At 43.7% G+C, this 16,771-nt stretch overlaps 1 protein-coding gene across 3 annotated transcripts in view; it reads right to left on the bottom strand.

Annotated features, from left to right (window-relative positions):
* Window positions 1-16,771, bottom strand: part of CCDC190 (coiled-coil domain containing 190) — a 442,790-nt gene that overhangs the window by 163,905 nt on the left and 262,114 nt on the right. The window lies entirely within an intron of this gene.

The raw sequence follows: 16,771 nt of genomic DNA, 5'->3' as shown, positions 1-16,771 counted from the left end.
ATAAAGAGATAACCACAAATTATGCATTGTCTAAAACAATCAAGGAAAATATAAGTATGCAGATTTCATCGACTTATTTCTCCGATTCCTTTACATCTGCATAATCAAAATGGGATGTTTTGATTGTAGTGGAAGCTCCGTCATCTCCCTGAAACACAGTACTTGCATTAGTATGGTTTTCAATATTGGAAACATAACACACACCTGGGGTCGACAGCACAGGTACATATCAACGGCTAACCACGAATGAAACATTGTGTAGAACAATCAAACGACAAGAATTCCAGCTCTGATGATGACGCTCGATGGAGCTGTCAGTATCCATACCTCCTTCTGGTGAAGAACATCTAGAAATGTTGTAGATCTGGCGGACGCTTCAGCATCTCCCTGAAAGACAGTACTTGCATTAGTATGGATAACACTAATTATAACTGAAAACAAACACCAGTGGACGATAACTAAGGTGTATATCAATTGGAAAGCACTAACCAAACATTCAGTAAAATAATTAGACGATAGAATAAAACTATTACTTGACATGCATAAAACAAGTATGTAGCGGATTAGCCTAGTAAGATTACCTGATACGCGCTAGAAGTGGCTGATAACTGCGACCATGTCAAGGATGTAGAATGTTCTTGCTTCAGATTCAAGGGATATTCAAGAAGTTGTAAAGGTAAATTAATGATTGATAATGAAATACCAATATTAAAAATACCCATGTAAGGCGTCAGAATACTTGAAAAATGCTCAATACAGCACAGTTCCCTGTTCCCATATATATACATTGCGTTTGTGGGTTATGAAATCGAAAAAAGAATATATGATAAATGTAATTATTCAAAAAACTATACACTCATATCAATATCAAAATTATTACAAGGGATAGAACACCTACAATATCAATTAATCCATTCGGCTACCTACAAACTACCGGAAGGCCTAAAGCTAAATCCGGACACTTGACTCACCAGTGGCGGAATGTGGACGAATAGAGTGGGAATAGCGTTTTCGATCAATTTCCGTGTCGTTCGCAGTTTATTCTTCTTTGTTACCCAAGATGTTGTGAACATGTCCAAGGAAAAGTGCCGGCTGCAGATGCGGTATCGATCACCCCTCTTGTCCTGTAAGACTTGTTGGACTCTACTTTCCAGCTCATCCAGTGGATATCCGCAATGTCTGACCCATTCTCTTATTCGATCAACAGTTTTTGGGAATACATGCATTGTAGTGCCTTCAGATTTCGCATGGGTCTTCGAAGGGCAACCGCTAATCGAACAGGCAGGCATTGTTGATAAATCTGAAAAGTAAATATCGACATTATTATACAATCTTCATGAATAAAGATTTGATACAAAAGTAAATGAATCATACAATGATCAATGCAAGGTTTGTTTTGGTCGCAGGAACTATACAAGTTAATTATGTGCGGCTAAGTATTTGCATGAGTTGCAGAAATGTATAAATGATGTGACTAAAATCTGAACATGTGACTCGTCCCTTGGATGTTCTGTCTTGCACGAGAAGGAAACATGCTTAAATAGATAGAAATTTAAAAATCTGCGAAATATGACTAGGATACATGGCCTTACCTTGAACAACAAACAGTTGGATTCAGCAAGCAGAGCAGTATGTTGCAGGAGAATAGGTGGGTGGCCACAGGTAGCACACTGATGGGTTTGCTCTAAGCGGTCACAGAAGTTCACAGATAGCATGACGACGAGTAGATTAGCGTAGATCTCTGTGGTTGCCAGGTAGCACGTTCAGGAGTTGACTTGCAAAGCACAAAGATGTTCTCATGAGACATATCAAGTGGTTTATAAAGTATTAGAAACAGGGGTGTGTTTGTGAATGAATGACGTATGTATGTCGTGGTATTAGGGGGGCGGCCTGCTTCAAGGGGAGGCCTGGCTGGAAACACGGGGTCTGAGGAGGCCATGTGACCGATGGCCCCTTGGCGTGGGATACCTTTTGTAGTGTACACGTAGTTTGGCACCTTGGCCTTTCGCGCCCCTGACAGGGCGCATCCACTGGCGCGAACCGCCTTTGATAGAGGGTGGTGGGCTGGATGGGCCTGGGGCGTGCAGATAAGGCACAGGAAGACTGCTGAATGGAGACACACTTATGTGGATTGCAGGGGGGCGGCCTGCCTCGGGGGAGGCCTGCCTGGAGACACGGGGTCTGAGGAGACCATGTAAACGATGGCCCCTGGGCGTAAAATACCTTTTGAAGTGTACATGTTGTTTGGCACCTTGGCCGTTCGCGCCCCAGACAGCCCCACATGCCAGCGCTCATCCACGGGTGCGAACTGCCTTTGATAGGGGGGTGGTGCATGGATGGGCCGGTGGGCGTGCAGATAAGTGTGTGGGAACGAGGGGCCATCAGGCCCCTCTCGATGCCCCCTCTCATGCTTTACTTCTCAGTAGAAACTCGGACCAAGTGCCTCCAGTAGTGGGTTCACCCCTTGCCCTTAATGGATAACTTTGGTTGACAATCGCGTAGATGGGACCACTGAGCATGACTCTTCCTCTGAGATCACTGTCCTGCATGTGAACCAGCCTGAACTAAGCACATCGCTCGTTCATCTCCATAAAAGTGTCCTTGCCCACACACCCTCGCCAGTGGAAACTTACTGCCATTGTGACCCTGTGTACCTGCAAGGTATTCTCTTCAAGTGCCAGACCACTGACCACGACATGATGCCCACCTAGCAGATCCCGAATTAACATTAGACCCCTACTGCAGTATATCGTTGCTTATCAATAACAAATGCCACATACCAGAGATTCTTGTGAGCACAGACCCACACTTCAACCGGTGTATTACAGTGGTCAAGACCCTTAACCTAAGGCCTGTATAATCCAATGTTAATTGTTAGTATAGATATATGTGTGACTTTTATAGAGACAAACTACTGAAAGACTTTGAACAAGTGTTATTTAGTGCATGCATCATCGAGAATATTTTATGTTAGCTTAGATAGTGACCACCCTGCTTCACAGCGACCAGATCTTCACCCATTCGGAGCACAGATGTCTGACGTCCATCCTTGAATGGAGACACACTTGATTCATTTAAAAAAATCAAAACAACCGTTGTTAAAATATATGTGGTGTTTTATTTTGTATCTTATTTTCATGACACAAAAATACAAGACTTTAAAGATTATACAGGTCAGGTTGCAGCACAGCGAGAGAAAATCCCCTGTACTGACCGCTGTCACTCGGGAACGTTTCTCTTATGGCACGAACGGCAAAGGCGGGTATCACTCTTCGAACGCGGTGTCCACGCCTCCCGTGGAGCCACCATGTAAAGGAACGATATGCCACCAGCCTGTACCACCTGTGAAAAGGAATGAAACAAACTGTTTTTAAATGACCAAGATGAGTTTAATAAACGTTTGTTGTCAATGACAATTCTTGTAACTAATGGCATTCTGCATGGACAAATGCTATCTAGACAATGCACACTATTGAACAACTTACATGCGTTACAATGATATGTAGATGTAATTTTGGATATAGTAGAAGAACATGAAATAGGAGTGGCATGACAAACAGAGTATACTTACTCGTTACTCGGATTACGAGGACGAACAGTTGCGCGAAGTTCGTGCATAAGCACCATCATTATTCTCAACACGGCCCGTGTGAGGCAGGCTGCCCTGAAGTCTGGCAGCTCGGTGATGCATTGCGGTCGTGGCTCGCCTTCCGAAATGTAGGCCAGGCATCCCGAGTTTTCTCGGCAGCAGCAGTTCTCCTCCTCGGTTGGCATTAGCTCACACCGATTGCATGTGCACCAGGTGGAGACGCCGTCCATGCGACTAGGCCCAGGCTCTTCATCTGTTGATTCGTCCTGCCAACTGCCGTCCGAATCCCCATCGTTTTTGCGTGCTTCCCTTTCCAGTAGTTCTTCCTCGGTATACTCGGGCTCGTACATCTAGGGCATTATTGTAGCCATTGTGTGGTAAACAAAGTAAAATAATTTACCGAGCTGGTACAGGTGTTCACACGGGCTACAAGCGGCGAAGGTAGCTGACCAGAGCACAGAAACGAGTCACAAAATACTCTAAGTAACACAGAGAGAGGAATGGAATCGAAAATCTGCTGCTGTGTGTTGTGAAACGGTCTGTTTATACTTACTGAGGAAAGAGGCGTCCTGCCATTTCCATGGCGACACGTCATTAGCTGAAGCGCAATGAATGTTGACACAAGACGTGCTTTGGCGTTGGGAAATGGGCGGTACGAGTCTGCTGATGATGACAGGCTCAGGGGCGGGGGAATTGATTTAGTGCCGCAGAAGCAGGTCAGCCAGGGCGATGCGGCAAGTGATAGGATTATCACAAAATGGCGGCTCCCTGGTGCCTGTTTTCGCGTGCGTTTAATGGACGAAAACTCAGGTAAGGTCCATAGGAAAGTTTTTTAAAATCGAGCCACTTAGGCTTAAAAAAACATGGCCGACCCGTAGGGACAATAACATTCTTTACTAGACCATGCCTTTAAGCGTGTTATAAATATGCAACTAAGACAAAAAAAAAACAATTACGCAACTAAAAAACACAACAAATTCCTGTAACTGCGCCTCGATGCCGGCGTGCTCTGTGAGCGCTTTAAAAATGTAAATTTAAAAAAAAACTGCAATTAATGTCAGCAGCGTTAATACAGAAGGTGTTTAAAGGGGGAGGGTTCCTTGTCTGCGTCACTAGCTCTAGCATTCTTACACTGAACAGTTATTGTGCGGCAGAAGAGAAAACACATGGCCATGTATGTCTGTATTTATGGCACTTATTGTGGAAGCCGAGCACCCATGCAAAGGAGTGCTATACAGAAAGGGTGCTCGGCTTGCACAATAAGTGCCATACATACAGACGTACATGGCCATGTGTTTTCTCTTCTGCCGCACAATAACTGTTCAATGTAAGAATGCTAGAGCTAGCAACGCAGACAAGCAGCCCCCTCCCCGTTTCACAAACACATTCTTTATTAACTTGTTTCATAAACATATGCTGGAACGGAACTCTCGAATTATTTTCTGTAATGCCATTTTTAGCTTATGTTATTGAGAATTTCTGTAAATTGTGATGGCCTACAAGTACCATAACACAATATGATGTGAGCCTTAAAGCGGAGTGGATTTTTATTTCAAACCTGGCATGGAAAAGCCTGAGATCATGCCCAACAAAATGTACATCTTTCAAGACAAAGAGACATGCCATATCCTGAGTGATAGTCACATGCTTCTAGTCATTTTCTGTCCCGAACATGCAGCTTGTTTTTATGTTTGAAGGTCTAGTTACTACTCAGGCACAAATAACCCAAATATGTGCACATACCTTCCTTTTTGTCACAATGGACTCATAATATTGTCTCATTTCATTTGTGAACATTTTGCAAAAATAGCAACAAAATCAGAACATTAATATTTATTATAAACGTGGGCCTGTTAGTGCAGCATAACAAGTCTTTTCCCTCCCTCTGAATTAAAGTGTGCAATGCTTGACTCACAGATTGTGGGAAATCCTCCGTCTGCACCGGATTCCCTAAAGCAGTCATATAAAGTGGGAGCAACATCCAGAACCCTACTGTACCCAAGGGTCTGAATATGTTCACGCACCTCAGTCACACATTTCTCTTTCCTCATCAACTCTGGAATGTGTTACTGCTTTTTTATAAAGGGCATCTGTTTCATTTTCTGCAACCATAGCTCCATCCTCTGACATGACAGACCTGGCTACAGATCCTGGCGCCAGGAGAGCATGACCTGCAGTCTTTTACCATCTAACTGCAGAAGCCCTTTCTGATCGAGGGGCTGGGCATTACCCGTTCAACTGGGGTTTCATTGCGCAAGAGAAACCAAGAATACCCTAGCGGACGTGTGGAGCAGACTTCTGTGGATGCGTTTAGACTGACAGTGGCATAGACAGGAAGGAGGAAGGGAGGGGAGGCCACCCCCCGCCCTGGTTTGCCACTGGTGCCCGGTGCACCCCCCAGCCTCCCGCTGGTGCCCTATTATCCGTCCCCAGCACCAAAAGCTGGCTCCGCCACAGGTTAGAGAAGGTATTGTGATTCTAGTCCAACTTGACCCGGTTGTGATCTTGAACACTTAAGTCCATCCTGCCCTTTTGACACAGCTAGCTTGGGTCAATAGGGCCATTTGAAATCAACAAGACGGATTGAAAATAATCCCTGTCTGGTGGATCCCAGAAGGTAAATGATGGGTCTTGTCCCTCTCCACCAATCAAATTGCTCTTTGGTGTTCAACAGGATAGTCCCCATTTATGGTGATGCTTAACATCTATACCGTTCTTTGTGCCATGCCCTACTGAGGACTGTTACAGTGTAATGTTATTTACAGGAAGGGGGTGGGAGAGAGGAGAATACAGAGTGGGGGGGACAGGTGGGGTGTGGCAAAACAAATCATTAGATCTTCAGGGAATTGGGGGGTGAATTCCTTTGAAGAATGATATGATATGGCATTTATAACGCGCCTATAGGCAAGTGTTTTAAGGCGCGACATGACAAGGGAGGGGAAAGAAAGGGAGGACAAGACAACGATCTTACTAAGTCCAGTGACATTGAGGACGCGCAAGTGCAGGGGAGAGTGAAGGGGAAAAGTTCCAGGGGAAGGAGTTGAGGAACAAGTGCAAGACACAGGATGAAACATCAAGGAACAAGTAGTGCGGCCAGCAGGTGGCAGTGCAAGCTTAGGTGCAGACAACAAGTGTCAGATAAGTGCAGGTAGGGGGACTGTAGGGATACAGATACAGACCCAAGTGCAGTGTTGCAAGGAGGCAGTGCAGGTGGGCAGCTGGGAGGGCAGGGGTCTGGGCCTGTGGTTCAGAGGTTAGCCAGGTGACCAATGCAGAATGATTGTTAGGTGCCAACAGTGAAGCTGCTGTCATCTTCCTTGTTAGTAGGAACTCCATTTTGTGAGGATTTGGAAAGCCTTGTATCGGCGTGGTGGGCCTTTGTTCTATGCAGCATAGGGATATTTGTTGTGTCTTTTTGGCACGAGTGGCAGCATGCTCTCAGGGATGTTTGGGGTTTGTCAGTGCAGTATTCTAGATTTAGACAGGTGGAGGTAGATTTGGATTGTAAAACCTGGGGGAGTATTTAGATTTTAAAACTGGTAATGCACTGAGATTGTCAAACTGTGAGTGTCCTGGACTGGAGTAAACAGAGAATATGATGGGACTCTCAAACTGGGAGTTTATTAACTGGGTGTGTAATCAGTTAGTCAAACGTGTGAGTACACTGGGAGTGTCAAACTGAGCGCATTCTATGGGAAGGATACTCTTCTGCTAGCCACACTACCCTCCCATCCCTGGTTGATAACTATTCTTTCTTTTCGTTAGAGGAGGAACTGCATATGGACCTTTCTAACTCTGGGGTTCTAGGGGCCACAAGAAACATTTCTGCAGCAACGGAAACTAGAGAGGGTGATGAATTTCACTTGTCTGAGGTTCTCCAACTCAGAGAACTGTAGCGCTTTCCTTCATGAACAAACAAGCTAGTGCCACATTAGAGCCCAATGGAGCTTTGGCGCTTGTCTAACTAACTTTTCTAGGAGAGAGCTGACTCTTGCGGTTTGCCGTGTGTAGAGAGAAAATCATGCGCTGGAGCCCTACATGGTGCTAAACTGAGCAATCTGAAAATACCAACCAGTTACAGGAGGTAGAAAATCCTTTTCTCAAAAGAATACTGAATTTGCCCCCTTGGCCTTAGCTTTTGTAACCCAAAATTAATGAAATAAGGGCCATATCCAAGGTGGGTTTAGAATGAAGCCAGCTCTTGCTTGGGCTTCTAGGTGGTGCAGTCCCATGTCCAACTGCACTCGAAAATCCCAAGAGATATATGTGCAAAGGAATGTGCCCTTCTGCAGTTGACCTCAGTATTCTCTCAAAAGTCCCCCAGGGGACTTTGTGTTGCTTCACCTACCAGGTTCCAAAATCAAACACTTTCCCCAAATGTTCTAGGACTGGGGTTGCAATAGTAAATGATACCCCCTCCTGGAATATTTAGAGGAAAAGGACTAACATATCTCCAATTTTATTTGATTACTCTTCTTCCATTACATTTTAAAACATTTAAAAATGTGTCTGTGATATGTCCATGGGCTACAAAGTTCCTCAGTGACACTATGCGAGAACACTTAGGTACAATGCGGTCCCTTTGCCAAATTCCATCCCAAAACTAAAATCACCAATGCTGGAGCTACTAACATACCTTGGTTTTCTGACAACATTGTTGTAGCTAGATAAACTAAAAGAATTCATGAGCGTGAATGGAGGAAGAACCCTTGTCCAACCACTCTGGAAAAATACAATCTGTCCAAAAATACAAGAGGATTATTATTGAGTCCAAAGAGAACTTTTATAACACCAGAACAGATAACGCCAAATCAAGTTCAAAAGAACTATTCAAAGTCCTGAAAGACATTGAAGACCATACTTCTCCTTTCCCACCCATCATTAGGGACAATGCATGGTGTCAACAAATTCAGGACGAATTCACACATAAAATCAAAGGACATCGTCAAGCTATTGCCAAACAATTCGCCAATCTCAGTGAAAAAGATGGCTTTAGTGCAAACTGCCAAAGTAATACCCAGGCTGTTAACACTTTTGAATTCGAATTTCACGCATGTACTGAACAAGAAATTGATTTCATTCTTACAATGAAATCCACTTCTTGTATCAGTGATGTGTGACCTCCAGACATACAAAAAAACTCTTTGGACGTGCTTCTATAATGGATCACAAAACTTGTCAATTCCTCCTTTCAGTCTGGCATAGTGCCCGAGGTACTGAAGGAAGCCTGGGTCACGCCCCTTCTGAAAAAAGCCTCTCTCGACCCCTCCATATCTAAAAACTATAGACCCATCACCAACGTTCCCTAGCTATTGGAAATCCTAGATAGAGTGGCGTATATTCAACTGCAGAAATTCATAGAGGAACAGAACATCCTTCATCCAAATCAGTCAGGTTTCAGGGCACAGCATGGTACCGAAACAGCTCTTTTGGACCTTAAATCCAATATCACGGATATTATCGAAAGAAAACAACCCACGCTGCTACTGTTCTTAGACCTTTCAGCAGCTTTCGACATCATTGATCACAACCTACTTCACAATAGATTATTATCCATGGCCAACTCTTCCACTAATGCAGCAAAATGGATTGTATCTGAACCCACAAGGGGTCCTTTTTAATTAGTAACACATCATACAAGGACGGGGATGCAGAATAACTCTTACACCAAATAATAAGAATGACTCAGGAAGTTGGCAAAATGTCTCCTCAGACTGTTTTGTTCTCAATTGTCTAAAACAGGGAGTTACAACGGACATCAACAGACGTTCGATCGTGCTCTCAATTATTTTGCATAAAAAACATACTTAAGTACTAAAATGTCGTCATACGTGATGTCATACTACATGGCAAACTAAGAAAACCTACGGGGAGTTGTGATTGGCTTAAGCCGACCATCTAAGTATACTTACCTTAAGGGATCGGGTTGTGATTCGGTCTCTACAGTTAGGTGGACAACTTATGCCCACCCCTAGTGCAAGTCATCTTCATTAGTTATTAGATACACAATACACCATTGGCTATCACACTATGAGGCCCTTCGTTATATGGCCCTCTACTATTGGTTGGCATGCTTGTACCATTCTAGAACATTCTGCTTACTAGCAGCACGTAAACTGGTACCCCAGGTGCCAGTGGGTGGACTTGACCGTGTCTCCCCACCCAATTAGCCCAACATCTCTCATGCCTTCTCCCATTAAGATTGTCTTTGAACTTGTCCTTGCAAAGTATCACTGCTCCTGAGAATAAAGGGAGTATAGGCACACTCTTATCGCAGTTCAGGTTTGTATGCCCAACTCCTATTTCCATCCTGGACTCATGTGACAGGAGACCGTATTTCAGCCTGTTTTGCAGCATTTAATTGTCTTGAATTAATAAACTTAGCACTCATGGTGTTCTTTCTTGCACCTTAACAGGGGCTGATTCAGCTTCTCACGTTCACTGTTCTTCAAGGATAGATAACCGTTCTTGGCCGCTGCATCCTTTGACACCAGGCCAGAGAGCTATTTCAGGCCTTTCCTCGATCTCCCGCTGCTTTCTTACTGCAACACAGCCCTCCGATCCTTCTTTCTTCATGGTCTGAGCTTGCTAAATATGTGACACGACGTCCAGAATTCTATATAATGGCAGCACTGCCTACAGTCTATTCACTGCATATAGCTAGCCTTTATGATCACTTAATCTACTTGCGTTACTGCATCTGTACAGTTATAAAATGGGTTGCATTTTCTGCAGTGCTCTTCACATGTGCAATCTTCATTCCGCATAAGAACTCTGCGCTCCTGCGACACACATTTGCTCAAACAGCCGAAACCCTGCTTGAAAAACTATTGTAGTTTTGAGTTTAACGCACCACGAGAATGGAATGCTTTGCCCAGAAGCATTAAAACCTCTCACTCCCTGCTTGCCTTTAATAAATGTGTGAAGACATTCCTTTTTAACCAATCTGAATAGAACCCCCTTGTTCATTGACTTTTCTCTCCACATCTTTCATGCTGTGCTCTGAGGCCTATGGGCATGTAGCGCCCTATAAAAATGGAAATAAATAAATAAATAAAGAATGGTTAAATCTCTCTGGATTAACAGATCTGAAGGAACAATAGACGAGCGAGAACTTCACAAGATGAGCAACCGGGTTCACATCCTACCTAATTCCAATAGGATGGCAGATAGCCGCCTGCTGTGGATTCTGGTTATCTGCGGTCGGAAGTGGCCAACACTAAGATCCAGCCTACTTCAGATAGGACAAACCCTAGCACTTAGACACAAGAGGAGGAAAACACAAATTGCTGTCCCTTTTGTTACCAACGTGAACAAGCATTCATTGTCTGCTGCTTTGCACACAGTATCATAGCATCCGTCCTTACACCCTTTTCATGATCTTATGATCACGAGGCTTCACAGAGTGGTATCCAACTTAAATTAATGGAATTATTCTCTGAGCATTCCACTGCAGATGCATTCCCCTAAAGCACAGCTAATCCATCCAAAGTTGACTTCTACTGATTCTGATTAAATGCTGCAAGTCTTTTTTTTCCGGCCTATAGGGCGTCATTATAGGTTTGCAGGTATAAACACACCTACCGTTTCCACCGCCTGATATCCCGGCAATACCAGGCTATTACAAGTGGCGGAAAAAGCAGTAAACCCTGTTCCGTGGAGTCAGGATCTGCTTCTATTCTCAGCAATATCGTTGCTCAGAACACTGGCTGTTTTATGCCAGTGGGGGCCTGAGTTACCTTCAGGTCTTGGCTAGAGGTGAGTCAGGTGACCCCCACCAGCATACTTGTAATCTGCCGGTCCAGTAAAGTGCCGGTATATCTTAATACCGGCAATGTATTACCAAGACCGGCAGGGTCATACTGAGGCCCTAAAATGTTATTTTTCTTAACACTGGAAATATTGCTGTCAATTGGTAAATGAAATCAACATGATTTTAGGAGTATCAGGCCCGAGCTGTGATCTTTGCCCTGAGAAGTTATTGAACGTATACATTTGTGATACGTCTCCTGCGCTTAGAGCTTGATCTACGGTATTAAGTCTGTTATAAAATATTAATTAATTAACTAATACGTTTTACGCTTCTTCCTGATAACCCTAGTATATTATCAGCTAGCACAATCCTATTATATTCCTAATTCTGATTAAATGCTGCAAGTCTTTTTTTTCCGGCCTATAGGGCGTCATTATAGGTTTGCAGGTATCCTGGCGGAAAATCCGCCAGGATACCGGCAAACACACCTACCGTTTCCACCGCCTGATATCCCGGCAATACCAGGCTATTACAAGTGGCGGAAAAAGCAGTAAAAAAAGTGAAAAAAAGCGTTTATGATAGTAATGTGCGCATACTGGGATTGAAAACAGGGAGCATAATGAGTGTGTCAAACTGTGAATATCCTGTTATTGCAAAAACTTGGAAAATACCGGGATGGTAAAATAATGAGTTTACTCGGAATCCATTTAGAATGTGTATATATTAGGATTGTGCAAAACGGGAATATGCTTGGTTGTCAAACAGTTTTTATACTGTGAGTGTGAACCTTGTATTATACTGGGATTGTGAAAACTGACAATACAATGTTATTGTGTAAACTGAGAATCTTTTGCGTTGTCAAACTGCCACTGAGTAGGGGTTGCAAACTGACATTTTGAAACTGGATATAGTCTAGATATGCATGGTGCAAATCAAGATTTTGCTGGGGTCAGCTAACTGAAATTGTGCCGTGTAAATGCACCTTGGAGTACACTGAGATTGCAAAATGGTAAGTATGCTGGGGTTGAGAGACTGGGCTTTTTGCAAACAGGGTGTGTAGATGGATTGTAAAACTAGGAATATAATAGGATTGTGCTAGCTGATAATATACTAGGGTTATCAAATTTGGACTGTGGGGTTTATCAAACTGGGTTTGTGGAGCTGGGAATATAACTGGTTGGTCTTCGGGGATTTGCCAACGGGGAGTATTTGCAAGCTTGTTGTATAGTTGAACTGCCCATATATTGTGATTGCGCATACTAGCATACTATTGTGGGTTTGGGGTTTATCACACTGGAAGCACAGTGGGTTTGTCAAACTACAGGATTGCTGGCATTGTCAATACAATATGCATACAATAATAAGACTTCAAGTTTAACTTCCAGGCAAACAAAATTTGTATTTTAACAATGATAACATACAATGAGCTGCAGAAAAGGCCCAAGACAGGGATGCTACTTTGAAAGCATACTGCAATTTGCATATACTACGAAAATATATACATTTTAAAACAACATAAACAGAAACTCATTTGATTAAGCCGCTCAATGGGAATGCAACAAAAACAATGATGGGAAACCTCCGCCCAACAGACCTTTGGCCCGTGTACATGGGATTCTGCACCAGTTGTTAATAATTTAACTCAAAAAGGCTGGATAAAATGACAGCCCCCCAACTTTATACATGCGCATGCACGCACACACACACACATACACAAACAACCACACTCACACACACAGTCACTCTACAGGCAGGTTCAATACACAACAAATAATGAGAAAAAAATTACTTGTCTAGTCAGAAACAATAGCTGACTTACATTCTTGGGGGTTTTTGTCTGGGCTATAAAAGGGACGGTTATCAATACCCTGTGACCTTTTAGCAAGGGGAGCTGGCCTACGGTGTAAGTGAGGGGTCAACTGTGGAACTAGGAAACCTCAGTTCTTATTTTAGCTTCCCCAATTTATCAGATTATGTGATCATAGGTGAATTAGTTCTGTCTGCAAAATTCTCTCACATGGCAACATATTTGTAGGCAAGAACAAGGAAAGTAGAAACCAGGCTACCCCTCCCTTCAAGACGCACCTTGTTATTGCATACTGACCCAGCACTCAAGATCCAGGCCCCCCATAAACAAAAAAGAAAGCTATTGCCCTTTTCTCTTTTTTCTCCCCCCAACACATTTGTAGGGACAAAGAAAAGTCTACAGATACTGTCCAGTGTCAACCTGTAAGCAGTTCTGCATCACCTCTTTTGATACCTGGAAGCATGCATTGTTTCATCAAGTTTGTCAACTTCTGAAATCTTAATTCACAACGTATCCCTTCCTGTAATTGACATTCCGCTTTGTTGAATACCATGGATGCAGTTCTGATTGAATCCACCTATTTTACTGCATTGCCTTTTGAAGATAGACATTGGGCCTCATTCCAAGTTTGCCGGTACAGTAACAACGCTACTGGTAAGCTTGCCGGTACTGTTGTTACTGTACCGGCAAGCTACGAGTTCTGCTTGAGGGTACAGACACCCGTGAACAGATCATGCCGGATGCACCGGCACCCTATGGGGCTTAATGGGAATGGGGAGCATTTTTTCCAGCGCCCAGGAATGGGCAATTACCGGCATCGGAGGGGCCATAATGACCCGGTAATTGGCCATTCCTGGGTGCCGGAAAAATAATGATACCGCGGCAGCCATGCCTGTTATACCGGCACAGCTACCGCTGTTATTATAATGAGGCCCATTCTCTTTTGTGGCCATTTCTCCTCTAAAAGTGTGCCACACTTGCTTTATCTAACATGTTTTTTACATACCTTATCATATGTTGTCAGGTTCAATTATGAGCTACTGTCCTTTTACAGAAATGTCAAACGATAAACTACAATGGGCCTCATTACGAGTGTGGAGGTCCCGTCCGGAAACAAGGGTGCCGGTACGTTTACTGGCACCCTTGTTTCTGGGCCGCACAATCCAAGTCTGTCTTCAGCGACCGTTGCGCCCATCAGGTCTGTCCCTGCCAGGCCCAACTACCCCGGTAGGCAGAGTTGTCACGGAAGCACCTGCACCGTTAGTAACAGTGCTTGTGCTTTCGAGTCCCCATCCCCATGGAGCTCTACTCCATGGGAATGGGGACTTACCAAATCCGATGCCTGACTTCCCGCGTCGCCGGAACTTGTAATGTCCCATTGGCACAGAGAAGTCAGGTGCCAGAAACAGTGTTTTGGGGTCGGTGGCAACCCGCCGGTGGCACCTTACTGATGACCTCGTAATGAGACCCAATGTATGAGTGAGGCGATTATCTTGGGATGGGTCGCGGAAAGGCAATAAAAATCGATCTGTTATATGTTGCATTCTGTCCCCAGATTAAAAGCATTTCTACCCAATACTTAGAACATATTTGGGTGGGAAGCTTGGTAAATTTCCTTCATATGACAATTTCCAATTTGTGTTTTTTTTGTTTTTTTCACAATTCATAGTTGTGTAAAATTGTTGTAGGTGCAGGTGTATAATTTGGAATGAGTAGAGCTGGATTATCTGTATTACCAAAATTGTAAAATCTTGGGCATATCACCTGCTTTCTGTGTGCCTGAGTCAATGTTGGGAGTGCATAAAACAGTGACCACCTTAAAAAATGCTGCATAAAATCTATAAAAATCAAACAGAAAATCTGTTTGTTTGTTCCTCATACAATTCCACACCGTTGCACCAATCTGCACCAAATTGTGCACAGTTACTTGTTAGGACCCTCTGGATGTCACTGGCTACATTACATGTGGACGCCCCACCCAGTTCCATGGATTTCAGCCCCTGCACACGTGAGATGGTTGCCTGGAAGCGGCAAAACATCAAGGTGGTCGTAGAAGGACGGGACAGAGCACATTTTAAGTGTCTGGACGCAAGGAACAGAACTTTCAATGTTTCCAGGTGCTAAGATGCACCGTTTCTGAGATATTTGCACCACAACATGCAAAACTTCAATGTGGTTTTATAAGGACCGGAAAATCTCATTGCAACTGTCTCGACGCGAGGAACAAAACTTGACGTCCTTTGGACCTCAAAAACCATGTTTCTAAGCTGTATCCGAGATATCTGCACTGCAATATACTTCACCACGCCAGGATGAGGAGACATGTGGGGAGAGTGCACGCCAATTCTCCCCTCCCCTCCCCTCCACGTCTGCTCCGTAATGGTCAACAATTGATGAGAGTGCTATAATGTCTGTCTACAGAACCCGTGCGAAGTGCGGGCCCTTTTTGCTAGTATAGATATGAAAAAACATTGGCGGAGCTTTGGTATATGCATTGCAAAGTGTCTGCGAGGAGTGAGAGAATGAGGGTTGGTGAGGAGTGAGGGAAAGAAATGTGAGAGGTCAGGGAAAAGGGATGGTAATTTAGCGAGGTGAAGGGTAAAGTGTTGAGCTTGCATGATGCTGCCTGTCGATCAACTGGCAGGCAAATGGAGCCGGCTGTAGGCACTGGGAGGGACAGTATTCACCAATAAAACTTCCTTCATAGCAGCTCATGAGATACACAAAAAACATATGCCAGCCACTGGCTCCATTAGAAACTATTTGGAAAACAGAAAAGTAGAATTTCTAACAGAAAGAACACCTTGCTTTTAAAAAAAAAACTAGACAATAGAGGCTGATCACAGGTATACTATTGCAAGTGGTTCCATCAAATCTGTGATTTGCTCATGCTAGTGAAACTCAATCAACATCTAAGAAATGATTTCTAGTGCATCCTGTTGTAACATAAAGGGTTTATTAATGGAATTCACCTGGAAAAAAAAAATCACCCCAGATCTATCTGGATAGGAATTCAGGACAAGTAGAAACACCCATCTGTGATCCAGTAGAAACCATTTGGAATAAGTCAACTGGAATGGATGCACACAACGTTTTTGAGCCAGGAAAGTTTCAACTCCAGCAATGGCGGGATATCTCAATTGCTATCTACTGGATCCAGTGTACAATATGGGTTTTAACAATGGAATGCCCTATACCAAATAGAATCACTCCCGGACCTGCCTTGATAGAAAATCAGGTGTTGCACACACACCCATGAGCAACTGCATCCAATCTATTTGGAAGTTGTTAACTGACGTTTATACAAGGGTACTGTGCCTTCAGGAGAAAAGCATGAGCCAGCTAAGGCTAATTACCGCAATGGTGGCGGTATCACAATTGCCTTCTACTGGACCCAGTTGCTGACATCCATTTTGATCGACAATTAGGTAGCCCATTCAAATGGCAGAAAATAAATGGGTGCCCCTTTTATTGCACCACAACAAATGAATGTTGTGCAATATGTGACATTCACACGTTATCCACACACATTGGCATTCCCTTAGATGCGCTTTGCTGTTGGTATACTCCAAATAAAAACATGTTCTTTCCATGGATCCTGAAAATGAATTATATCAAACAC

The sequence above is a fragment of the Ambystoma mexicanum genome, chromosome 1q (assembly GCF_040938575.1).
Source record: "Ambystoma mexicanum isolate Mex_15411 chromosome 1q, UKY_AmexF1_1, whole genome shotgun sequence".
In the NCBI taxonomy this organism is placed as follows: domain Eukaryota; kingdom Metazoa; phylum Chordata; class Amphibia; order Caudata; family Ambystomatidae; genus Ambystoma; species Ambystoma mexicanum.
Note: the sequence above shows the minus strand (reverse complement) of the source record. Positions and strands in the feature narration are given on the sequence as shown.